Source organism: Osmerus eperlanus, chromosome 10, assembly GCF_963692335.1.
Source record: "Osmerus eperlanus chromosome 10, fOsmEpe2.1, whole genome shotgun sequence".
In the NCBI taxonomy this organism is placed as follows: domain Eukaryota; kingdom Metazoa; phylum Chordata; class Actinopteri; order Osmeriformes; family Osmeridae; genus Osmerus; species Osmerus eperlanus.
This window is the reverse complement of record NC_085027.1, coordinates 4,366,504-4,393,858: the sequence shown is the minus strand read 5'-3', so window position 1 is coordinate 4,393,858 and position 27,355 is coordinate 4,366,504. Positions and strand designations below refer to the sequence as shown.

The 27,355-nt window shown below is 47.0% G+C and overlaps 1 protein-coding gene across 1 annotated transcript in view; it reads right to left on the bottom strand.

Moving 5' to 3' along the window:
• Window positions 1-27,355, bottom strand: part of LOC134028545 (insulin-like growth factor 1 receptor) — a 62,232-nt gene that overhangs the window by 24,742 nt on the left and 10,135 nt on the right. The window lies entirely within an intron of this gene.

The window sequence follows — 27,355 nt, the reverse complement described above, 5'->3', positions numbered from 1 at the left end:
TCCCATGTGTATGACACCCGTTTACGTGTGTGACGCGGGTCAGATTTGTGTGGGTCGTTTGTGTGAAAAGTACACGATGTACATGTTCTGAAGATTGTGTAAGCTTGCATGCGTGATTGTGTGTCACGTTTTCTTTGACATGAGGGAGGCTACCTGCCTGTACACTGCCCATGGCTGCCTGTACACTGCCCATGGCTGCCTGTACACTGCCCATGGCTGCCTGTACACTGCCCATGGCTGCCTGTACACTGCCCATGGCTGCCTGTACACTGCCCATGGCTGCCTGTACACTGCCCATGGCTGCCTGTACACTGCCCATGGCTGCCTGTACACTGCCCATGGCTGCCTGTACACTGCCCATGGCTGCCTGTACACTGCCCATGGCTGCTGTTATTCCAGAGAGTCAAGAGAGGGAGAAGGAGAGACAGCACTGTTGAACTGTATAGCTGTTTTCTTTCATGTTGGGCTGCCTCTGTTCTTGGGCTGTGCTATGTCAAAAATCCCTAGAATGGCATTGCCTGCGGTATAATCATACAGCAGAATGTTAATCCTCTTGTCCTCTAAAACCAGCAAACTTGGGAACACAGCTATGCAAAAAAACAGTAGGCAGCCTGGGGAATAACAGTTGTCCTGTCAAGTAGCGTGTTGATGTTCCTTAGAACACATGAAGACACAAATTGAAAACTGCATTGGCCTTTTGAACTGGGTGAACAAAGAGAGGCAGATTCTTCAATTAAGGCTAGGAATTCCAGGTGCCAATGCACAACAATTCAGACATACAACACACACACACACACACACACACACACACACACACACACAAACACTTCTGGGAACCTTTCCAGTTTGTTACGAGGGCATCTAGCTTAATCAGATCATGCCTTCACAACATCCACTCGAATCCATCAACCACGCCAACAATAGCCCAATCCTGTCCGTCAAACCAATTTAACGTCAGGGGACCAGCAAAGTCGTTAACCGTGAATGCATGCATGCAAAGAGCCGTTTGCCAGGTGACTGCGGGCAAACATGCGGGGAGCAGGAATGCACAACGATGTGTGTGTATGGGTAAACACCCACCATGAATCAGCAATAAACAATATCAAATGTTGTGTTTGTTTTGGGCCGTGGGATAACATTGAACTTTATGTAAGACAGAGAGAGAAAAACAGAGAGAAGGGAGAAAGGTGGGGGTTAAAATAACCTGCACCCTAGCTCCAGTTTAAAGGAAGCTAAGCTCAGGCTATGGCTCTTACCATGTGATCCCCAAGCTGTTTGTGATCTTGGGCTGGCATCATGTGACCCCCTTCTCCCTCCCTCCCTCCCTCCCCGGCTCTCTGTCTGTCACAAACATCCCTGACCTAACGGGGAGGTTGGAGAGACCTGCCTGAGCAGCTTTCTGCTTAAGTGAGTCTGCACTGCGCTTCTCGTAAAAAAAATATATGAGAAGCTCCTCCCTGGTCAGCAAGCCTCTCTTTAAAACCTCTCTGGCTCACACACACACACGTGTGTGCACGAAAACACACACGACGCACACTAAGACGGCTGTTTGGCCCGACGGACGGCATCTCCAGTCTCCTTCAGTATGTTTTTGTGAGGTAAAATGAGGGTGGGAGGGGAGTGGGGAAGGGAGGGGCATATGCGTACTCCACTGTTTACTACCACCAACGCTGAGCAGCTCACTGCCGAGAGAGAGCACATTAAATACAGGAGGTGTGCCTTCCGACAAGCGACATGCCTTAGGAGTAGAGTCTACGGTCTTTACATCCGCTACTGCATGTGTTTAGCCTACTAGGGGAGTCGTTTTTACAGTTGGTGTTGAGTGGCTGACTACCATTCCTCCTAAATTTCCTTATGGTCAAAAAAACGAAATCTTAACCCTTGTGTTATCTTCGGGTCATTCTGACCCATCAGTCATTGTGACCCACCGTCGTATTGCGACAACTTTACGGCTGTTTCAGACCCCCCACATTGCGCTGGTTAAAATACAATTATTTTATTTGTTTTTGTATTGGGTAAAATTGGGTAAACACAACGATGGTTCGTTATGAACCTTTGGGTCATGTGACCCGAAGGCAGCACAAGGGTTAAGAAGCGCACCACAGATAGACAACACTGTCTGATAAGCTCGATTGACAGTGAATGATGGGATTGGGTTATAGATCAGGTTACTTAGAGTAAAGAAAATAATGAATACATGGAGGGAGGGGAAAAGAAAACGGAAAAGAAAACGGAAAACTCCCATATCTGTAGTTAGAGGTTGTAAAAAGAGAGAGCAAAACAAAATGCTCATTGGTATGGTATGCTGAACCATGCAGCAACAATCACAAAACAGACATGCCTCTACAACCCACAACACTTCAGAAACAAATATTTAGAGCTGGCTGAATTATAAAACGCAACACCAATTCATCTGCCATAGAGACTCCAAATGTCTCCCTCTACCACACACTGTTGACAGCGTCTAAAAGATAAACACTGCGTTCGCAGTGCTGACCTGCTGTTTCTCCCTCAGTCCTGCTCCGGAGCCGCACACAACTCCACTCCACGTTTCCCAGCCTGCCCTGCTACAAATAATTCATACAGGTCCTCTGCTATCATTCTAAATAGGAGCGCATTGTAACAGAGGAGAGGAAAAACTGATTCAGGTCATAGCACTAGCATAGGAAAACACCAGCTTTAGCACAAGCATGGCCTACATTGAGGAAAGAGCAGCGTGTTTCATGGTTTCTGGTTATGCTGTCACTAACATAACTGTCTGAGGGAAGAGTGGACCATTTCTCTCCAAAACAGAGATTCTTAGTTTTCTGGTAATTTCATCGTCTAGACTTTCTCAAGCGAGCTCTGCAGTTTAAAAAAGCGTCTACGGTATGGAGCCCTAAGTCAGGCCCTGTGTATAGAGAGCTTGTTGTTCTCCCTGCATGGTGACAAAAACGATTCTCTGCCAATGGTGAGCTATTGCAGACATAATTAATGATGGGCATGTTGTTGACTTTGCTTTGGCCAATAACTCGGCACCGACTTAAGAGTATAACATTGACCAAGACGTTCTTCAAAAGCCACATCCAGTTGCCCTGCGTGTGCACCAACGCTCCTCTCCGCTCCAAAACAGTTGAACTTGACAGTTGGACTTTAAAAAAACGTTAATTTAACGTTAAGCCTCGGCAGTGCGAGAGCACCTCGCTCCGCAATGTCCCTGACAACAACCAGATCTGTTGTTTACAATAAAACACCGCGGTCATGTATCAGTATTCCCATCGCCATGGAAACACTAGTCATGTAAGAGTAGACGACTGTTCACCGTTGTGTGTGTGTGTGTGTGTATATAGGCTATGTATTCCAACAAGAATAGTCTATTAAAGGAAAGAGGGTTAGGAACATTGACGGAACAACCTGAATGAGCGAAGACAAGGGACAGCAGTGATCTCACCCTGCCGCTGGGATGAGACAGCTGCTGGCTCGTCTTGTAAAGACGGTGTTGAACCGCATGCAAATTCAAAAGCATTTCCCCAAGCGTTTGGCAACTCATTTGGCTGTGTTGATCTTTCAGCCCGGGACTGAAGAGGCGAGCGGGTCATGAAACATAGCAACAAGCTTCGACAGGTAGAGAAGCTCAGACCTGAAGCTGGGAGGCAGACTCTCTCCCACCTGGGAGGTGAGGTGGGGACAGACACACTGACTTACAGGAACTCAGGCTCTATCTCCCCACAGTCCCAGGATATCCCAGGGGACAAGGAATACATGGTCTCCTTGGCAAACAAGCCATTCGAGATGAAGGAACCACAGACATCCAACCACTACAACCTACTATGGCCCAAAAGTGAATCATTAGCCTGTTGGCACCACTAGGATTTATAAAGCACCATCCCTTGTTAATACAGTATACAAAAAGTAAGTTGAGGAATCTCTAATTAGTGTCATCTCGAATAATGACTTCAATTGCTTTGTTGGACTTGGAAGGCAGATGGACTAATGTTATGGTCCTAAAGCATCCTGGTTGGTTCACTACTGCGATGTATGCTTGAGAAAACATACCCCGCAATTAAACGCATCGTTGACTTTTATGTTTCAATATGCGTTCCCGAGCAGAGTTGGACATCCTTAATGCACGCTCATACAAGCGGGGCATCAAGTGGAAAAAACACAGAATACGTGGAGCAACAACAGTTCGGCCGGCACAACAATGGCGAACTGTTTAACCTTGTAAACTTTGCAATGATTAAGGCAACTGGCGTTTCCTCATTCTTCTGTTAATAAATAACCTCTCTTTTGACGAAGGAGAAGGGGGGTTGGGGGGGGGAGAGGGTGAAGGCATCGTATCTTACCTGACAGTTGAAAGTACAATGGGGTGCTGGGAAGTCTTTGAAGTGGGCGAGTGGTCTGGTGACAGCGTGGAGAGGGCCCTGCGAAGGGCCCGCGCTAGGCTTCTGTGTTCAGGCATGCATGGCATTTTCTACCAGCGGTGTTAGAGGAGTACTTCCCTGCCCTCAAAAGTGTCTGTCCCCCCTTTCACCCACCCATGGCTCATGCAGCCATGTAATGGAGGCCCAAATCAATCCAGATGGCTGTAAAGAGTTGCCTTGTTACTGAGTGAGTTGGTGAGGGCTGAGGCAAGGCAGACTTCCCCCTGTAGAGGAGGGGACTCAAGTCAGGGACTGGATTTTTCCATTGCCAAAACGCTGCCCCTATTCAAATCTTTCCAGGCTCCATTGTAGGAGGGATCTCCTTATAAGGCAGTGGGATCCTCTCATTGAAAGAAAAACAGATTGGTGGAAATCGAGTATGAAAATGAGGATGGCCCGCAGCTACATGATACTGTTGCTTCTCCATTCATGTGGTGTGTGTCAGGCGACGGGAGGGAAAACATGGGCGACTCTCTCAGTGTTCTTCATTAGATCCTCCCATCATCAATCCTCCCAGTGCTTTGGAGCCAGACAGCTGGACCACACAATACTACAGAGTATCAATATGCAATTCCAAAAATAGAAAGCAGCACCAATCAGCATTCGCAAAACTGCTAAACGCCAAGTTGTTAGAAAGAATACTGCATTTGGCTTATCAATGGTTTTACGCCTCCTAAATGACAGGTTTATGCACAGGTGTGCGCTCCAATGATCAAAGAGGAGGGATGGAGGGCCACATGTTGAACACGTTGTCCTGCAATCTTGCCAATCCTTGTAGGCTGTACACAGATAGGAGTAGGTATGAAAACACTGGCCTCTCATTATTTTCAGTCAACTGTCACCGCAGCCCCTCTGCCTTATTCATTCAGGAAACTCTGCAGGTTGAGCTGAGGCTCTTTCATCGCGACTGATCTCTGGCTGCCACAGACCGGAGAAAAACAGGTTGCAATTGCTGGCACAGAATGTTCTTTCTCTCCTTTTTTCCTTCCAGCCCCCCCCCCCTTCTCCCCCTCCCCGCCCCTCCTCTAAAATGAGTGTGAGACAGAGCACCACCCCGTCCATGGTCCTGTAATGTAAAGCAACATGACTTGGGTTGAGTTTTACAAGACCTCTGTCTGCCTAGGGAGGGAGTGAGACATAAAGCTGCAGTGTGTCAACTTTTGTTTTTTTCGTTCACCCCCACCCTTTTCTCCCTATCTCTCTCTCTCTGTCTCTCTATCTAATTCTCTCGTCTCCTCTCTCTCTTTTTCTCTCGTTCTCCCTCTCTCTCACCACCACTGATGACCTTTCAGATTCTCTGGGCTTTTGGGTGGATTACAGCACGTATCCCTAGGAGCAGTGAACCAGTAAATGTGGAATTAAGTTTGAGGATGTCACTTAGCAGGTTGTTTCTCTGCATTGGGCCTACGGTAGCAAAATACATGAACTGAACACATGAAATAAACAGGGGAGGACATTTCTGCTGAATTGACGGCTCAACAAAAAAGCATTCCAACATTATTTTAAACCTGACAACAGGCTACACTGGATCTAGACAAAGGGATAGTCGTATTAATGAACAATCTAATAAGACCCCCTCCTGTGTTCTTAGCACCAATCAAGTCCAGTGCTCTCTCTCCCACAAGGGGGGCAACCCTTCCATGAGGCCTGCCTGTCTGTGGGAGATTTCCTCCCTGTGGCTCCAGGACCTGTTTTTGGATCCTGCTGGTTTGTGGCTTGTGCCTTGTGTTCCCCAAGACACCGGCTAGTTTAATGATCGCATCACATCCTCAACATAACAAGCAACATAAAGATCCATCACTTTTTCCAATTGCAGTCTTGGGAAGGCAGACAGATGTGTGTCTATACACACACACACACACACACACCACCACCAAGGAGGAGGAGTCTGGAACAAAAAGAATGAGTCGTGGAAAAGTAGTGGAAGTGAAGAAAACTATTTGTGATGATGGAGACAAAGACAAGGAAACTCTTTCCAGTGACACCTGGCCTCGCTCCACTGCCTGGATGTCAGCAGGAGGGGGCTTCCAGGTGGGTTCTCTCTCATTAGCAGGGTTGATACCTGGGCACGGTGGTGCTGGTGTGTTGTCGCCTGTAATTGACAGTGAGCATGCTTCTGAGCTGTGCTGTTCCCCTCTCTGCCTGCCTGCCTGGGCCCAGAACCCCCAGACTCATTTGCATCCTGACTGTTAGGAGTCGTGCTAATGAGACTGCTTCCTGGCTGTCTTCTAGTCTAGTCCTAGGGTGACATCACGTCACCTGTCGCTCGTCACCCGTGGAACCTGGCGTGGCACAGTCACCCTAGACCGCCAGTCCTACTGGCGAAAATTCGGAAACTTCCAAAACGGCACTGCCGCCACACTATTGAAATTGAAACAGGGTGACGATGTGGTATTTAAATGCAGTCCTTTGGGCAGCGTAAGTATTTCTAGTTTTTTTCCCCCACTTGCCCTCCCCGTTCAATTTCATGGTTCTCGAGTAGTGTCATGGTAATGAATGAGTGGCTCTACAGGGGCTGAAACATCGCTGGCATATTTTGCCCTGTCACACCACTCCAGAGCTTAGAGTATGGCTGGCACAACACCAACATTCACATTGGAAATCCACCACCAGTGATCCCTAATCTCAATTACACAAATTGCTAAACGCCGGCATTTTCCTCAAAAGCATGTGAAATTGTGCACATAATAAACCATGTGAACCTACCAAAGGAAAACAGTTAACAACATGTGATAATGTCAATGTTAATAACCAACGGACATTCAGCAGAACAGTACCAGAATGCTCAAATTGCAGTTACGGTGATGCCTGTAGGTGTGTGTGTGTGTGTGCGTGCGTGCAAGGCATTTAGTGTAGTTGTACGGCCCTGTGTGGGGACTGATTCAGCCTGTGTGTGCTGGCACAGCTGTGCCCCCTGCTCTGCACTGGGTCTCCCAGCTCCACATAAAGCAGGCCAAGTAATGCCAAGCTGTTGGCATCTCTGCCATGGCTTGTGGTAGCAGCCCCTTTGTTTTTTACTGCTGCTTGTTTTGCCCTGCTTGTTTTACTCTGGAGCATTGGGCATGTGTTTGTAACTCCTCCAAAACACGAACCATCGTAGAAAAACAACTGGTTGCGCCTCTCATTTAACCTCTGTCGATGGCACTCGCAGTGTTTTCCTTCAACACTTCCTTTACACAAGCCGTCTCAGAAAATCTAGACTGTGCTGGTGACCTAAACATCAAGCATGCAAGTGTCACACACTCATTGAATGATTAATGTTAAACGGAGTCAGGTGGCTGAGCGGTTAGGGAATTGGGCTAGTAATCCGAAGGTTGCTGGTTCGATTCCGGCTGTGACAAATGTCCTTTGGCAAGGCACTTCACCCTACTTGCCTCGGGGAGAATGTCCCTGTACTTACTGTAAGTCGCTCTGGATAAGAGTGTCTGCTAAATGACTAAATGTAATGTCAAAGCAAGGAGAAGCTAGGCTTCCAAAAACGTCTAGACAAAGTGCGAAATCAGTCTAAATTATACTGAAACGTACAATTATACTCGTTTACCTTAAAAAAAAAAAAAAAAAGATTTAACGATGACCTAAGTCCTAAAAAGAAAAAGAAACACACAGGGGATGACTCAAATTAGCAGGGTACTAAATTACAGCGCCAAATAGGCATGGAGGAAGTGACACTGAGAACCACTGTTGGATGTAACAAGAAATCCCATCTAATCTTTCAGTCAGGGAAAGGTAAGTGAGAGCATGGTGTGTTCCAGTCACTATGACCAAGGCCCTGTGACGCTCTACTTCCCAGCACTTGCTGAGTATATATGTGTGTGTATGTGTGTGTGGACAGCCAATTTGGATGGTGAGCGACAGCTGAGGGTCCACAAACCATACTTCTGACCTCCAACAAGAGGTTGTAAGCATGTGTCTCTTTTACTGCTAGTTTCCACTGGGGAAACTTTGTTCCCAGTTGCCTACCACTCCCCGCCCATGGACTAACAGGCTTCTCGATGGGGACCATGTGTGTGAGGTTGGGGGACAATTCCCAACAACACAAACACAAAAATAGGTTGAAAGCACTCAAGTTTAAAAAAGACAATGTCCCTATTCATACCTCCCCCCATGTTGTCCTATTCCTGGTACTGTTTTGAAGTTTCTACTTCATTAAACAGGGAGGTCACTGTGGTGGAATATCTCCAGTGTTGCGACAGTCGCAGACTGGGGCAAGTAGGAGGAAGGCTGGAACAGCCACCCGCTGAGAACCCTCATTCACTGGGATCACTTCATTCACTCGATCACTTCCAGTCATGCATTCCTCGTGGCCCTTGTGAGGAACAGTGTTTCTGTGGGTAATATTTAGGACCAGTGTCCTTAACCAGGCATAAGAAGAAACACGTGACTGACTATGGATACGATCCATCTCAATTTAACAACAAGGAGCGTGCCAATAAAGAGTGGAGTTGGAGGATGTCAGCCATCTCGAGTTTAATCTCAAATTCAAGCAGAGGCTGATGGCAAAACAACTCAGCTCGAGTAAGAGAGGTAGCATGAGTATGGCTACTCCCACACAGTCGGATGAAGCGCTGCAAGCACACGATGACTGACTCACACCTCATCTTGGCTTGGATTCTACATGCAGGTTGTGACCCATATTTCCCAGATTAGAAGAGGTACAGTAATGGGTAGGAAGTGTAGACCTGGGTGGAGGAGGGAGGGGAGGGAGGGATTGTGCATCGGGGGCCGGGGGGATAACGGGAAGAAGAGCCTGTTCCGTCGTGAGTAAACGCGGGGCAGCTTAAGAGCGATGAGGGGCTGAATCACAGGGATTGATCCCTGTACCAGACAGGTGTCTCGTCATCGCGGGCTGAGCTGGGACGCGAGCGAGTGAGTCACTACCCTCAGCCAGTCTGCTGCCAGATTAGCCCTCATGGGGATTAGGGAGGGGAGCGAGTCAGGGCTTGGGTGGTTGGCTCGGGTGAAACGTCGCCCCGAACATAGAAACAACAACACCACCACCAACATCTGCCGGACGTTTCTCTGCCGCGCGCCGCAGCATCTCCACACACGTCCAGGAGAGTCAAAGTGGAGTCAGGTGGCTGAGCGGTGAGGGAGTCGGGCTAGTAATCCGAAGGGTGCCAGTTCGATTCCCGGTCATGCCAACTGACGTTGTGTCCTTGGGCAAGGCACTTCACCCTACCTGCCTCGGGGGAATGTCCCTGTACTTACTGTAAGTCGCTCTGGATAAGAGCGTCTGCTAAATGACTAAATGTAATGTAAATGTAAAGTAGGACTGATTCAGAACAGGAGGACGGCGGGAAAGGCGGCCGTCTCAGTACACCAGAGAGTGCAAGAGAGAACACAACATGTCGTGTGAAGCCAGCCTAAACGCAGGCCTACGCTCCTACATTCCAGGGAGTCTCAACGTACCGGCAGGAATAAGCAAACAAAAGAAACTTCCCAGAGTCCGAAAGGGTCAAGAGAATGTGCATGAGCGGAGAAGAGGAAGAGGAAGGAACAGACATGAACACAAGCGGGAAGCTGCAGGAAGTCGTTGGGCCCACACGTCAAACACAAACTGCCATTAATGATTGAAGTCAAGTGCCTTTGCTCTTTTCAAAGCAAACAACTGCTTCCCCGAGTTCCGTTTTGCAACAGACAAAGCCATGGGGGGATTTTTTTATACTTCTTTTAGAGGGAAAAGGCTGCATTGTAGGGATGGGGTGGTAGATTCATGTAATAGTTAGGGCTTTAATGATTCTAAATTGATGCACAAATTCCAAAATTATACCTTGAGAAGCATCCAGTTCACATGCTTTGGTGGCTAGTGTACAAACAAAGCTGGATTACTATCTAAATTAACTAGTTTATAGGGGTTATTTATATATATTCACGAGCTAGACTAATCTTTCAGTGGCATATGACTCGGTTATATAAAATAAAAACATGTAAGCTTACTGTCATGCTCTAAAAGTCGTCAAGACCAAGATCGAGTTTAGACAAAAAATAAACAACTATTTCAGTGTTGATATTCAACACTTCATAGCATTGTGATAGGGGTCATTCTGCACCAACCAACAATCAAGAACTGCGATGAACCACAGTTGCAATGTCGAAGAATCCAGTACAGTCTCTGTTGAGGCAGCCCTGACAGGGGAAGGTAACTGCTCAGCCCATCACCCCCTCCCTCTCCAAAAACCTCCCTTCTCTGGAAGAAACTAGAGCTTGTTGTGGTGTCGCCTGAGACCTCACACAGCTTCCAGACGAATGGCTGAGCACAGCAGCAGGCTGCCAGCAGGGGGACTCCGGCCTTGGCTGAAACAACAGCCAGCTGCTCCCCAGCTCTAATAGACACACAGGCACACAAACTGACGACCTCTTAATCACCACTGTCATTGTTATCGCCGCCTTCAAGGGAGGGTACAAAAAATACAGCGATATTGTCGGATAATTAGGGCTTAAGGAAATGTTGAACCCATTTCTAAATTACTTGTTTGTTTCCTTCCCATGACAACAAATATCAACAATTACACAAACTGGAATTTTCTAAATCCTATTGTATGGTTTATGATCATCTCAGGAAAAATCTCAAATGATCTCTCCGAAGCAAACAAGAGAAACAGACAATAACAATCCATGAGAATGGTTTGACACTCAAGCGGGTTTACAGTTGCTCTAAACATGGAAAACATCTAGCATTCCTTTGCGGGTTCCATTTCTTTTGAAAGTACCTTGACAGTAAAGGAGGGAGGAGGGCATGTTTTTCTGCCCCAGATCATGTGGGGTTTGGTGGTCAGTGGCATCTGATGGGACTCTTGGAGCAGTGTGCACGCAACACCCCCTTGCTGGAATCCACACTTCCTTTCATGTGCAAAGCATCCATGTGTTGACACATCCATGCAACGTCATGCTGCCAAAACCCTTTTACCAAAGTCTTTTGTGCTTACAATCCTAAAATCAGCAATTGTTTCCCACCCTATCCACCAGGCCAAGCACGGGATACCTGAGACTGCTACAGACTGTGTACATTTGGTTTGAAAAATGTAAACTGTATCTGGGACGATTCATGAAAAGAACCCACTTATCTAGGGAGTGGCAAATTGTAACTTCTCTTGGAAACAATGTTCAGCCTGCACTCTAAATGCTGAGAAACAGGGAAACATTTTGGCCTGAGGATAATGTAGAACAAACACATTCCTCAATAGTGTAATTCAAAGATGAAGTCATTTCAAATAAGCTAGACACGTGGGCATCTATGGTGCCAGAAAAAAATGTTTATTCCATTCCCAGCAATGGTAAAAAAAGACAGAATTGCCAATCAGTGTTTTCCCAACTGTGCTTAGATGGATAGAGCTCAATACAAAGTACCTGCGAAGCGATAGCCTGGCCATTAAAAAGTTATCGAAGTTAGTTAAATTGGAAACCTTGCTTCTGCAGTGCCTGGGAGTTTTCAGCTGTGACTGGTTTTCACTCACCCTCATTAGAACCAGTGCACCTTCACTCTGCATCTCATTATCTCCAGTCTGCATCTCCCCTGACTGTGAGAACTCACCTGAGCCAGCACATTCTGCCTTTCTAACAGCCCCATATCTCTCAGTCAGTGAGAGAAACCAGACAACGGTGGGCTGAGCCGAGGCACAGTCACAATCAACCACTCATGACAGCCCAGTCAGCCAGCACACCACACACACAGTCTGTCTGGCAAGGTCAGCTGAGGCCATTATGAGAGTATTTTCGATGTGTGCTGCGGGTGGACGTCCTGGAAAAAAGTTGACCATCACTGGGTAACACCGTGGCTAATTTCACCACTGAGGTAAAGAGTGTGGCCCGGGAGTCCCTCTGGCTTGCTATAGGTCATCCAGCTGATTTGGGGTGGGGGGTTCCTGGGAGACTGGTACAGACGTGGCAGGCAGGGTACACGGGTGGCAGGCAAGGTACACGGGTGCCAGGCAGGGTACACAGGGTGGCAGGTAGGGTACACAGGGTGGCAGGTAGGGTACACGGGTGGCAGGTAGGGTACACAGGTGGCAGGTAGGGTACACAGGTGGCAGGTAGGGTACACAGGGTGGCAGGTAGGGTACACAGGTGCCAGGCAGGGTACACAGGTGGCAGGTAGGGTACACAGGGTGGCAGGTAGGGTACACAGGTGGCAGGTAGGGTACACAGGTGGCAGGTAGGGTACACAGGGTGGCAGGTAGGGTACACAGGTGGCAGGTAGGGTACACAGGTGGCAGGTAGGGTACACAGGTGCCAGGCAGGGTACACAGGTGGCAGGTAGGGTACACAGGTGGCAGGTAGGGTACACAGGTGGCAGGTAGGGTACACAGGTGGCAGGTAGGGTACACAGGTGGCAGGCAGGGTACACAGGTGGCAGGTAGGGTACACAGGTGGCAGGTAGGGTACACAGGTGGCAGGTAGGGTACACAGGTGGCAGGTAGGGTACACAGGGTGGCAGGTAGGGTACACAGGTTGCAGGCAAGGTACACAGGTGGCAGGTAGGGTACACAGGTGGCAGGTAGGGTACACAGGTGGCAGGCAGGGTATACAGGTGGCAGGTAGGGTACACAGGTGGCAGGTAGGGTACACAGGTGGCAGGTAGGGTACACAGGGTGGCAGGTAGGGTACACAGGTGGCAGGCAGGGTACACAGGGTGGCAGGTAGGGTACACAGGTGGCAGGTAGGGTACACAGGTGGCAGGCAGGGTACACAGGTTGCAGGCAAGGTACACAGGGTGGCAGGTAGGGTACACAGGGTGGCAGGTAGGGTACACAGGTGGCAGGTAGGGTACACAGGTGGCAGGTAGGGTACACAGGTGGCAGGTAGGGTACACAGGTGGCAGGTAGGGTACACAGGTGGCAGGCAGGGTATACAGGTGGCAGGTAGGGTACACAGGTGGCAGGTAGGGTACACAGGTGGCAGGTAGGGTACACAGGTGGCAGGTAGGGTACACAGGTGGCAGGTAGGGTACACAGGTGGCAGGTAGGGTACACAGGTGGCAGGTAGGGTACACAGGGTGGCAGGTAGGGTACACAGGTGGCAGGCAGGGTACACAGGGTGGCAGGTAGGGTACACAGGTGGCAGGTAGGGTACACAGGTGGCAGGCAGGGTACACAGGTTGCAGGCAAGGTACACAGGTGGCAGGTAGGGTACACAGGTTGCAGGCAGGGTACACAGGTGGCAGGTAGGGTACACAGGTGGCAGGTAGGGTACACAGGTGGCAGGTAGGGTACACAGGTTGCAGGCAAGGTACACAGGTGGCAGGTAGGGTACACAGGTGGCAGGTAGGGTACACAGGTGGCAGGCAGGGTACTGACCAGGCGGATGGCAGTACGAACAGCAACAGGCTCTTCCCACAAGTACGAACTGCTGCTGCTGTAATGACGCCCCAGGCGTCGGTTAGCACAGACTGTGCTCACACTCACACAACTGCTAAATCAGCTGATGAAAACAGCACAAAGGAAAAAGGGGGAAAGGGCAGACGTCTAGACATGTCAGGCTGATGAAAGCATGTCAGTAGGCCAGAAGACAGTAAAGAGAAAAAACTCCAGTCTTGGTTCCAGTACAGCAGGTGACGGCTGTTACGAGTTGAGAAATCTTTTTTATTTAATCAAATTACTAAGAGCACCATGCCGCTGGCTGACAAAGTTTAAATTTAGAATATCCAACTATAACACATTCCTATTTAGTGCTGTGAAAATGGAAGTACTGGGTGGCTAACGTCTAGTGATTCATCCAAAGGTTAGATGCTGAGCCAGCTGGCAGCGCTCAAGAAACGCACACACACACGACGGCGGGCAAGGGGGAGAGGACGAGACTGTGGCCACGGTCCCCATGTGTCACCCGGGTTTCTCATTACTACGCAAACTATGTGGAAGCACATGCTGTCACCACGGGGACAGGTGCAATGGGCAAGGAGGGGTGGGACGTGACCAGGGCTCGCAACTAACTTTTTTCCCCTCACTGTCCCAGTACCGTCCCAGTACCATCCCAGTACCGTCCCGAAGTGCAAAATAAACCATCCCAAACTGAACTTGACCTGTCCCAAAATGTACATTCTTTTAGCATTTTGACATTCTGACATGGGTGTAGGTTATTCGAAACACTAAGTGATCCATACAGTCGTGGGGCTCAAATGAATGTCTGAATTTCAATGTGAATACATACACAATAGTCACATGTCTGTATCATTCACAGAAATTGTAACTTATAAGTGTTGAAATAAACAAGATGAATCTGTTGGGGGGTGAACAAAGAGAGGAGAAAAACAAGGTTGAACTTGGGAGCAGACAAACCCTTTGAGACCCTTCCCCAGACACAACAAACCCTGTAGAGACTATAAGCAGTGTCTTGCTGCAACGGCAACACACCACCTGACCCCGCACTCTCTCCACCCCTTCCTGCTCTCTCCCTCTCTCTCCCGCCCTCTCCCTCCCTCTTCTCCCTCTCATTCATAAAATGGCCGCTTAACAACTCCAGCTGCTGACATGGGATTTATGGATAAAGGGTTGAGGCACCGTGGGGACAGGGAGAGGGGAGGGATGTTTTCATTTTCCCATTTCCTTTTTTCTCCTTGTTCTATACATGTCTATGCCTGTGGACATATTATTTTCATCACTCATCTGAATAGTTCAACTCCATCTCCTTCAGGGCTGAAACGGCAACAGAATTTAAAACTACTGTTTTTGTTATGTCAGTTCATGACCCTGTAGCACAAGATTACATACAGTATCTAGTTAGAGCGAGAATGTTCTCATATCGTTATCATTTGTAAGAACGAAACTTTCTGAATTAACAAAGATGTTTTTTCCTGACAACCCATTTTATGTCTAAGGGTAAAAACACAACCATGAAGCCTAATAGCCCATGCAATTTCAGTTTGTACGCCAGTCCACAATTGATTATGCTCAAGCCCTACCAGCACCTACCAGTGTAATTAATGACTAATTATCCCCAAATAAATATCCAGAAATATTCCTTTATCCTTGTAGTGCTCATGCATAAACATCACACTTGAATGGCAATTAACTGTTAGTGCAGGGGGCTAAATCTGTACTGAGAGCACATCGACCTGTTTGGCGCCCCGGTGACAGGGCCTTAATCCATGTGATCAATGGCCTTACGGCCGTGCTCCGCTGGGACGGTACTAGGCCCGCAGGAACAGCACTACTGAGGCTTTGCCCCAAGTATGACCTCCACTACCATGCATCTGTGAGGCAGGTTCCCAAACACTGCATTCAGCACTGTCTTATAGCTTCCACGTCCAGAATTTTTTTTGTTGTAAAAATATTTTTATTTGGGGGTTATAATAATATGATTGTAAACGGAAATACTAGGTGGCTTCTGTATCAGTATAGCCTATTACAGCATGGGTATAATACATCTGAAGTAGGCCGAGGATTTCTTTTTCATATCCAGAAGCGTGGCTTATTTACGAAGTGTGGAGCCTGAATCTTTGAGTGGTAGATGGAATAGACAGCAGAGCCGGGTAGCACGCGTACACACACATAAACAGATACGCAGGCACAAATACACACACACACACACACAGGCTTTCATGAAGCCATATAAATATTTTAAGTACTAATTATGGCTGGGTCAGGCGAATAGAGGCAGGGGGCAGCTGTGTGTGTTTTCATGAACGAGAAGAAGGGGATGCTGGGAAGCGTGTCAACAGAATAGTGGTCACAACACATAAAAAGCCGTTTTCAGGCCTAAGGAAAGCGAGCAGAGTTCCGAAGCCTTTGTGGGCCCCAGTGAGGTCACACAGGTCCCTCTGTGTGGGGGAAACTAGGCCGCTTGTTCGTGTCACACTCAGATGAGGTGAGAGAGGGGCCTCGGCGGGGAGCCTGGCCAGAGCAGAGGCACCCCTCTACCCCTGAAATCGACTCTCCTGCCATATACCTCAGTCCACCTCCTCTCCCCTCAGCAGCCAGAGCGTTTTACCAGGTTATGCAATGCACATTAGAAAAAGTGTCTTGGAATTAAACAGCTCTGTTTTGAAAAAAGCGTCACTGGCTAAACTCTAGAGCGCAAATAAACTGGTAGCATGCCAGGTCTGCGAATCTATTCAAAATGTATTCTGTTAGAAATAGCCTACCACTTTTACCATCTATGAAGATCTCTGTTCTGTGAGGCAATAGGACATGTATGCACAAAAACACACACACAATCAAACAGGTCACTGGTGACTGCGCCCATGGTTCTGCACTCAGCCCACCCTGCAGTCTGTTTCACTGACTGCGACATCTCCACACACTCACCATTCTGCCCTTACTGGAAACAAAGGGGACATTCACTCACTCCATTGAGAAGTCTGCATGACTGAAGATCATTTATCCCGACAGCTAATCTTTCTACCTCCCAAACAGCCCACAGGGGGAGCGAACGCTTCCAGTACGAGTGCAGTCAGGGACATCATCCTCCCTCTCATAAGCTAGTGCCATCTCAGGTCTTACTACTATGCTGTGGAACATCGCCACAATGCATTTTTCTATCAGACACGACAATTGAAAGGTCTGTCAGTATTTATGGCGTTCCCGTTTGGTTGTGGTGACATAGTTCAACAGATAGATCCATCACTGGAGGCAAACGGCATGTCACTGAGGTTTAGTGTCTATGCGGCAATTTCTCTCTGAGGTAATGTCATTAGCCATGGGGGAAAAAACCCTGGTTCAATCAAGCTGGGAAAGAGCAACAAAATGGATTGTGCCCGAGTTGTCTCGATATTGCAATTTCTGCTTCATCTTTTAGGACTTTAAGCCTTTTCCTAGCAGATAATTCTACTGCTCCGAGCAGGTGAGGGGTCTATCTATCAAGAGAGAGCATGACACGTCTAAACCTTTGTCAGCCTGTAAGACTGTGGTCCTCCGGCACTACAGTGCCTACTATCTGGGGTGATACCAAATAGATATCTGTAAATATGGAAACCTGGCTGCCCCGACTCGACAAGTTTGTCAAGGTTAGGATGTGGAATAAGCTTCGGCTCTTGGCTTAAATACTACAACTTGGCATCAGTTGTGCTATTGTATGGTTGCTGGTTTGGACATCAAAGGACTGTTGGACCCTCTCCACCCTGTCTGAGTATGCTCCAGAGGCTCTAGCGACTAAGAGGTTTTTATTAAAGAGCAGGAGAGCTTCCTGGTGATAATTACAGCTTGTGTAGATGCTATAAATCCTTCCAATAGGATTTCTGAGGTGGAAGCGGAGAGAGAAAACACTGATCATTTAGCGTATCACTCATTGGTGAATCTTGTGCTAAAGTATCTCCAGATAAAAGTTGGAGTCAGGTGGAAAACGGAATCGGCGGGAACTGCTGCTTGTCCTCGAAAGGTTCATTCACATCCTTGATGTTCGTCGCAATTAGAAATGCTAACAGAAAATTGATCTGTTTCTTTCGCAAAATGAAAACAAGACTCCCTTGCACACTTCAGCGCTGCAGTATGATAGCTGAGGGGAGTGCGAGGAAAAAGCAAGGTTAATAGAGCTCTGGCTCTATGAGGTGTGAAACTGCCACTCTGTGTTAATGGGCACATTCTCACGGGAAAGACCGAACTCCCCTGAGACTACAGAGTGGTCATGTGCTTCCGCTGAGTTCTGCGCTGTTGCTCAGAGCCGCAAAGGCTTTCTCCGACGCCACAAGCCTGTGGTTAGTCCATCTGGCCACGGGGCATTGGACTCCTGAAGCCAGCCCTGGAAACACGCCCATCCTGCCACAACAACAATGTGGATACTTGACACCGATAACCCACAATCCCATCCCCATCAAAGAAAAGTCACAAAAAAACAACATTATTATAAACAGACTATAGTTGACTAGAAAGGAAGTGTCATTGGGAACAAGCCCAGAGGTTCTGAATTAATACTCACAGGTGGTAAAAACTGAAAAAGATAAGAATGAAATGCCAGTGGGAATAACTTGGCGTTCTGGGAATGATTAAAGAGATATGAGGTAATTAGAATAACAAGAAATTCTGTGCCAGCCACTTCTGTTCCTCTGCATCTGTTCCTCAAATCTTCATGTACAGAAAAGCGCTTCTGTTCTGTGCCCTTTGTGAAGTGGCATCATGAATAGAGTATCACATTTCCCATCTCTGAGTCCTTCCAGTAATCTAGCTATATTGGCAAAACTGGTTATCAGCAAACAAAAGAAATTCTTAACCCTCCCCCCAAAGCCAAAAAAGACAACACAATCAAAACATGGATCCCCCCAGGTGCATCCAGAGAGCAGGTATCAAAGGGTAACATGTAAGGAGTCAGTTGGCTGAGCGGTGAGGGAATCGGGCTAGTAATCCAAAGGTTGCCAGTTCGATTCCCGGTCATGCCAACTGACGTTGTGTCCTTGGGCAAGGCACTTCACCCTACTTGCCTCGGGGGAATGTCCCCGTACTTACTGTAAATCGCTCTGGATTAGAGCGTCTGCTAAATGACTAAATGTAAATGTAAACATGACAGTACAATGTACAGATGAACTTTCAAGTTCTGTTTTTACCAAGCAGGCATGTCCCATTTGGGTGGAACATTTTTTGAACTCACAACATGACCAGATATCTTTAACATTCCAGCATCTTTGATAGGCTGCTTGTTTAGTTTCTTATCTTGCAGAATATCTAAAAAATCTGTGGAATTTCTTGGTAATGCCAACTAGAAGAGGCTTAGGGCAAGATTAACATTAAACCCGGAGTAGCTTGACCTAGCAAGCCATGCTAATGAATAGAATAGCTTGAATGACAAAACATAAAATGTTATGTTCCAAACATATGTTGTTTTTTTACATCTTACATTTACATTGTCATTTAGCAGACGCTCTTATCCAGAGCGACTTACAGTAAGTACAGGGACATTCCCCCGAGGCAAGTAGGGTGAAGTGCCTTGCCCAAGGACACAACATCATCTGGCACGGCTGGATCGAACCTTCTGCAACCTTCTGATTACAAGCCCGCTTCCCTAACCGCTCAGCCACCTGACTCCCCCATCTTATGTTGTCTATGACCTGAGAAGGACAAGCTTAGCTTGTCCTTCAGTTTCACACTTTATTGCAATGAAACAGGCATGTAAGGATGTCAAATGTAGTTAAAAGTTAAGCTGTGGTGGTAGACTAATCATGGAGATTACTGAATCCCTGCTTGAAGTCTTTCCAATCTCTTACCTCAAGGTGAAGACCTATACAAGGCCAGTCCTGCTAAAGGACATTGGGTAACCAACAGTTCAGAAGGAGAAGAGATCGAGGATGTGTGCCTTATTATTTTTGAAGAAGTACGCTTACTGAATGGAAAAGAAAGAGAATCACAAAGGCTAGCCAAAAACGAAGGGACAGAAAAAAGACAGACAGGATTGCTACATTTACATTTAGTCATTTAGCAGACGCTCTTATCCAGAGCGACTTACAGTAAGTACAGGGACATTCCCCCGGAGGCAAGTAGGGTGAAGTGCCTTTCCCAAGGACACAACGTCATTTGGCACGGCCGGGAATCAAACTGGCAACCTTCAGATTACTAGCCTGATTCCCTAACTGCTCAGCCACCTGACTCCCATGCTAGTGAACCCCTAGGGCTATCTACAGCCACCGAAGCTCATCTCAATCGAATGTTGATAACTGTGCGGACAGTTACAGGGTACATGGACCAAATTACAGTGAGCAGTAAAATACAGTCAAACCACAAAAGTTCTTTGGGGATTCCTGGAATGGGTGTGACAGTGAAAAAATAAAATGGAAGCTAGTCATAGATGTGCTTGTTTCACAATGTCATCCCTGCAATTATAGTCTCTAAGTCACATCCCCATGGTGCCCTTTTCTAGTTGTCCTTTAACTTTGGTGAGAGCAAGCTATGAACCCACATTTAAAATGTCTCTCACTATGCAAATGTAAGTGTTCGTCACATATTGAAATATCAACAATAGTCCTTTTATCTCCTCACCAAATACAATTGATGCGCTTAGCTTATCACGTCCAATGACAATGATCTTGCGACCATTGTTTTAGGGGAATTGCATAAACGTTCTGTATTTTTCTAACATTTTACCATGGCAGATGTCGCAAGTGAAGTCAGAGGCTTCGCTTATGTGTGTGAAGTCACGGTGCGTTTGTGTGTGCGCGTGCATGTTTGTCAGGCACTGAAAGAACTGGGACCCCAGTTCTGTCTCACACGGACCTGGTCCTTGTGCCCAGCAATAAATCACAGGCTAGTGCACTGCCACGGACATGAAAAGACGTTGCAGTGCCCCATTATTAGGGGTGGGGGGAAAATTCGATTCACATTTGAATCGAGATTCAGTCTTCTAGCGTTTCACAAATGTTTTTGTTTTTTTATTATTATATTTTGATGTTTTTTTTTTTTATTATTATTATTTTTTTTTTTTATTAAACTATTTTTTGGGGATTAGAAATCGCATAAAATCATGAATCGTTTTTTAATCGAATCGTGACCCCAAGAATCGAAAGGTACCAAAAGATTCCCACCCCTACCCATTATACGCGTTCCAATCACTACAGAGACAAACTCCATTTTGGACTAGCCACTGCACCCCCGAACAGTACCCTTTCCCAAACCCTGGCCATTGTGCTGCATAACTCTGTTTCCATGACACTGCTGTTAGCTGATGCTATCTACACAGACAACGAGGGAGAGCTGCGCTGCAGGGCTGCTTCAAATGGAAAATAGCTGTATTGCCGTTGAGGGCTTCTTCCCTGTCACCATTCTCTTGTCTGCTGGGATGACAGTTGAGATCTGGTTGACAGTAACGTGTTGGTGCACAAGCATCACACCTGTCAGTTCCTGTATGTGTGTCTTTCACTTTCCATGTTCTCCCTGGCTTTCGACAACCTCTCCGCAGAACATGACAGTCCATTGTCGGTGTTTCAAAGAAAGTCAGGATTAATATTTAAGATGTTTCCGTGAGCCCTCACGACAGCTGGGAGTTCTAGAATTTCCTTGGCTCTAGAATGTTCTGGAGTGAGAGACTAGGCGGAAGGTGTCTCTGACTGAGCCCTGTGTCATCCCTCCACAGGCCAGGTCAACGGTCTTTCACTGCCACCTCATCTAATAGTAGGAGCATCCACAGTCCAGCTGGCTGGCAGTTCACTCTTCAAATTAGCACCTCACAGCTATCTCCACGCCTCCTACCCCAGGTTAGATAATGTCCTTTAGCATTTGGAGTGGTACTCACTGTCTTTTTTGTTGTTTGTTTTTGAAAACTTAACAGTAAGCTTGTGGTTTACAGAACAGCGTGGATATGATGGAGGTTCAGATTATTATCCATCTTAACAGGAAGAAGAAAACTATTCTTAGAATTGTCAGGGCGGAAATTATCTAAAAGGCTTAGGCTAAAGGCCGAACATATATTATATTTACCATTATGACTCCTGCTATACAAGGCAGGTTTAGTTCAATGGTGTGTCTCATTTGTATGGTTCAGGTGAAAAGACGCACTACAACAACAAAGTCCTCTTTGGTGCCAATATTCCTAAACACTGGGATTTATCTAAAAAAGGATCCACGTTTTCTGTGGAGAACAGATTATCCTCTTGTCACATGAATTCCATACAGGTTATAAGAGTCACAACAGGAACTATCTTGCAGGACTCAGTTTTGTCGTGTCACAGCCCGGCCAAGAGCCTACAGTACACAACCCTGACTGTGGAGAGCCCCTCTGGGGGAGATGATGACACCAAGGCTGGTGGTGTGCTTTAAATTAGGAGGCCAGCTACCTACTCTCTCCAAACCCCTCAGGAACAGGAAATGCCCCAGAGACCAGTTACAGCTGACCTCCACTGGAGGTCACGTGAGAGACAGACAGAGAGACTGAATGAAATGGGAGGACAGATGATGACAGTAAGACAGAAAGTGAAAAAGAGCGAGAGACACACACAAAGCTGTGAAATATTTCAAACGGCTAACGCTAGCAAACACGAGACTATGCCAAATCTATACAAAGAGACGTGCTCTCTCTAGTGAGTGGTTTGACACCACCAGACCTCGGAGATCCCCTGTCAAGTCAGAGCCAGCGGGCCTACGAGAAGCGGGGAACACCTGCGCCGGATGTGTCCCCCCTGTGAACCTTAACACCTGTCACACCTGCTTCCAGTCCATGGCAACAGGGTCAGAGCAGCCTCTCACTTCATCCTTCGGGGCTTCAGTCGCAAAGAGACCTGTCAGTCAATGGGTTGACTCAATGTGTGCAGTTCCTTTCAGTTGTTAGGAGCTTATGAAGACCTAAAGTACGAAGCCACACGATACAATTTGTTTGTTTACTTAAGAGTAGGCAAAGCGTGACGAGTCAACTATGCGGGCACTCCCTCACACATTGGGAATTACAGTAATAGATTAGGCCATCGAATGTATGTGGGTCCTTTCCGAGTTGTGTGTGTGCACCAGTCGGAAGTGAGTTGACCGAGCTATGAAATGTTGAATGCTCTTTTTTAGTCCTGTCAGTTTGTGGCTGGGTCCACTCAGAATCACCCCCACTGGAAACTTGGCCACCAAAGGCATTAATCACAATCTGCTCTCAGAACCTTAAGGCTGCTGTCCAAAAGCAAAGAATATAAAAAAGAAACCGAGATATTGGAACATTTCAGGAGGCCAAAGTATTGAGACACAAAATTGAACACAACATGGTGATGAGCCATTCAGGAGGCGGTTGCGTGAATGTGAACCTGGTTTGCGCGTGTGCGTGTTTGTGTGTGCAATTGATGTCCTGAAGAGCACGGGAGGCTCCACAGACTAGAGTTTCAAAGGCTTTCTCTCCAGCCTGATTAATGAGAGAGGGGCTCTCCTCACACACAAATGGATGCTCAGATGAAAAGCGGCCCCTAATGCACCCCCTGCCCGCTCTGGCCTACTCCATCAACACAGTCCAAATAAATGGATGTAGGCCTGCCGTCGGCGAACGCACGCACATCCACAAGTGGAGCCACACACACACACCGCGACCGAGTCACAGCCGCATAATTAAATACAAGCACAACAATTAAGACCTCCGCCAAAGAAGCACGCGGGCCACTATTACCGTCAAACAAACACGCCACTCAGAGACAAGCCCGTAGCATTCGTCCTCAGTCGCCTTTGTGCTCCGGAGAAGGCTGACTCGGGCGTTTCGAGGATCCAAGTCCTTCATCATCCTCTCATCAGGTGAATCCCTAGCCATTGACACCTGTAGATCCTACAGTACAGGCTGAAGACAAATAAAGCTTATTCCTAAGCAGAGGCCATTATCCAAGAAGCCAGAGACAGAGGGTACTTGCACCCTGTCCGGTTCAAACCTCTTTCTGTGCTCCTATCCTGAACTGATGTCTGTGCTCAACACAAGTGAATGGGTCTGGATGATAAATACATTGCTCCAATCAAATCTGACTAGACACTGTGGTGGAAATAGACTATGTGCGGCGGTAGCCAGCATAACAGTCAGGCAACTCAAAAAGGCACACGATACCTGAAATGCAATGATAAGAATGAGGATCACATTGGGAAGAACAGTGGGAGAAGTACAGATCCTATAAGGTGTTAGCCCTCGTCAGACGAAGAGCTACCACGATGGAACAGGGCATTAGCGGGCTTTCCGGTACAGAGTGTACTATCTCCAACTATATTTAACTGACACTAAGTCCTCCCTTGTCTGATGATGAAACAGCAAAACACCCGCCCCGATCCTCAATTAATCTCTAACCTTACTAGAGCCCAGGGCTGTGTCACATCCGGTTTAAGGCTGCATAACTGCTTACTTTCACCTGTGGAATATCTCAGCTCAGACTGTAGGCTGCTTATCGTCCATCAATCCCCCCCCCACACACACACACACACACACAACACCACTCACTCCAAGTCACCCCTCCTTTCCCTTCATTTACTTTCAGCACAAGAGAATGGGCGGGGTAAGGTTCTTAATGACATAATACTGGCTTTGCTGTGCTGAGGTTTCCTGGGCTGGACACATGCTGCATTACAGTGGCTTCAGCTCACGCAGCAAACAGCTCTTTGTATGGCTTCAGTCCTGTCGATCTACACCGATGCTTCTGGTTAGATTATTTAGTTTCCTTGCTACTTTGGCCTACCTTGGTATAGGGGAAGTTTTGTCTCTCAAATAAGGTAGTTTGAATAAGCCCCTCCTCTACTGTAACAGAAACAATAGAGTAGATTGCAGACTCCAATCTCCAGACCTTAAATAAGCCAGCTAGATCAGGGGTTCCCCAATTTTTTGCCTTGGGAGAATAACCGGATACTTTTTTCTTTCAGCTTTTCACTGGCCCTCGAGGCCCCGCCCACGGTAGTCTTGCACCCCACCTTGGGGGGCGCAGTTTGGGAGTCTCTGGGCTAGATGACTGCATGTATTTTTAACTACCTCCATTATCTGTTTTTTATAAAGATTTAGAAAGCTCATCAACAGTTGTAAGAAGGGCTGCTAAGCCACTGAGGAATGTTAACATATGAGCAGAAGGTTAGTACAAAAATAAAAACTAATTTTAAACAGGGCAACCGGAAATTGCTAGTACATGTTAAGCAAACAATCCAAGAACTACAAATTCTCAAGACAGGCTCCAATTCCGAGGGAATCAATCCTAAGCTTTGGACAAATAAATGCATGTAATACACACTGCGAGAGAACAGTGAACCGTAAACAAAAATGATACACAATACGCAGTGTATATTTATTTCCGGAACCAAATGTACAGAACAAGGGAAGTCTAAAAAAGGGGATATGTGTTACACGTGGTCCATACATGTGGCCCGCTGTTCTGGTGTTCCCTGGGTGTGGTGCTGATAGGCCACCCTCCATTGCCCTGCAGACTGACCTGGCATGGCCGACCACAGTCTTTGTCCCCTACGACCCCCAGAAAGCCAATGCGTGAGTGGCATGGAGCTGGAGCAGAAGTCCGTGACCATTACAGGAGGGCGCTGACAAGTATTTGTGTGCCCTGACCGAGAAATGCTCCAAAACAAGGAAAAACCTTGAAAATAGTTCCACTTTTCTAAGATGGGAGCTAGTTGTCTTGGACTCTTTTGAAATGGTAGTTGATGGTCGAACCTGCATGGAAAATCTCGCATTTTGCTTGGTAGGTTACTGAGGTTAGCTGCTAGCTGTGTGCCTGCCCAGTTCAGCCTGGAATGGACTGAGACTCCCTGCAATGCAGTACTTGCATGTCTGTGTGGGAGAGCTCCATTGTTTGAGTTGTGTTTGCAAGAGGCACAGGGTGCTGAGCCGAGCCTCCTATGCTGGGAACAGAGAGTTTCGTGCCTGCTAAGGGGGAACAGAGAGAGCTCATCTCCCTCCTACACAGTCACTAGCCTGCTGTCACTAGCAGCCATTCTGACTGCCAGAGGGGTGTTGAGAGACAGAGAGGGGAGCAGGCTGTCTTACAAGCTAACCATCCAATCTCCATCCCTTCCAGTGAACATACGAAAAATACTTTCAATGACTTGAGTCCACAACACAGTATACAATCCCCAATTAGCATGTATTTACCCATGACATATTAATTAAAAAAGAATTTGCCTACTTGGTTATCACATATTCACGTATTCATAACAAGTTTCCTACAAAGTACCAGGTTGAACTGTCGCTATGCAACATTGCCAAATACTGACGAGCCAACTGACAACATCCCTCTGTAGCCTAATCTGCAAAGCCTACAGCAAAGGGTTAACAAAAGCAAGAAGTCATTCCAGAGTCATTTGAATTAGCTAAGTAACCCCGAAAGACCTCCTTTGTAATTTAATGATCTGCTTTTATCTCTACGAACCATACAACCCAACAGAAAAAAGCCCTCCCTGCTGTTCACTGTATGTGTGTCCGTGTGCGTGTTTGTGAGTGAGTGTGTGTGTTGCACGCTTCACAACATGAACAGACAAGGCTCTCCTTCACGGTCTTGGTACCGCAGAACCCTGAGTTATTATAGAGATAAAACACTTTAAAAGAAGTTCCCTCCACCCCATTCCAGAGAACAAATGAGTGAGAGTAAACACAAGGGAATTGCTTTTCCACGCCTTTCCACAAGAGAACAGTTAGAACATCTCCTCGCCTTTCAGATCTTACAAACATAAAAGGCAAAACGCAACAGTTCTTTTCTGAATGAGCGAAGACTAAAACATAAGCTCTCTATTGATTCAAATGGGATGCCGTTTTCCCTTACGTCATCCGGGGTGAGACAGAAATCAATAGGATGAATGAACGGAACGAAAACACAGATGGTTCAATACTCACTGAGAATGAGCAGACAGGCAGGAGCATGGGACACCATGTAAGTGGATGTCTACTAAAGACTAGCCTATAGCCAAAACATCAACATCAAGTCAAGCCATTTCAAAAATTAAAACTATGATATATTATCTTTTATATGTGTAGCTAATAGCAGGGTTGTTGATTGATCAAGTCTACATGTAGGCATCACAAACAACCATTAAATTCACAGATGGGATTATGCATTTTCCAGCTGCGTCTGTCCAGCTATCTCCTCTGCAGGTGACCACAGTAACAACGCTACATAAAAGAGGATGATTCCCGGTAAAGCTGTGTTTAACTTTTCCATCCGCGGACTAACTAGAAACATACAGATGTTAAAGAGGGGGGCTTGCGCAGAATAGCAGCCTTGTTGGTCTCTAGGTGGTCTCACCGCTGCCAGAGGATGACCTGGGGGGTTGAAACCCTTTGTTTTGACTGCCAAGTCAACCATTACAGCTATCTGACTTCCTTCCTCCTATTGAGTTCAGCTTCACTGCCAGTACATTGCACCTATAAATAGTAATAAATAGCATAAGAAAGTGGGAGGTTTAGCACTGCAGCTAGGCAAGTGGGTTGTGGTCTCTAAAACAACAAGTTCTTAGAGTAATTCACTTTTAAAGGCACTGGCGATTGATCGCCCGTGTGCCCCGGGTAACACACTCCCTCAGGAACTTGAGAGGTTGGCTCCATTGCCCTTCAATGGTATTCTTTGAATCACTTCATTAACTCCACTTAAACTCACTGAACAACAAAACACTGGTTAA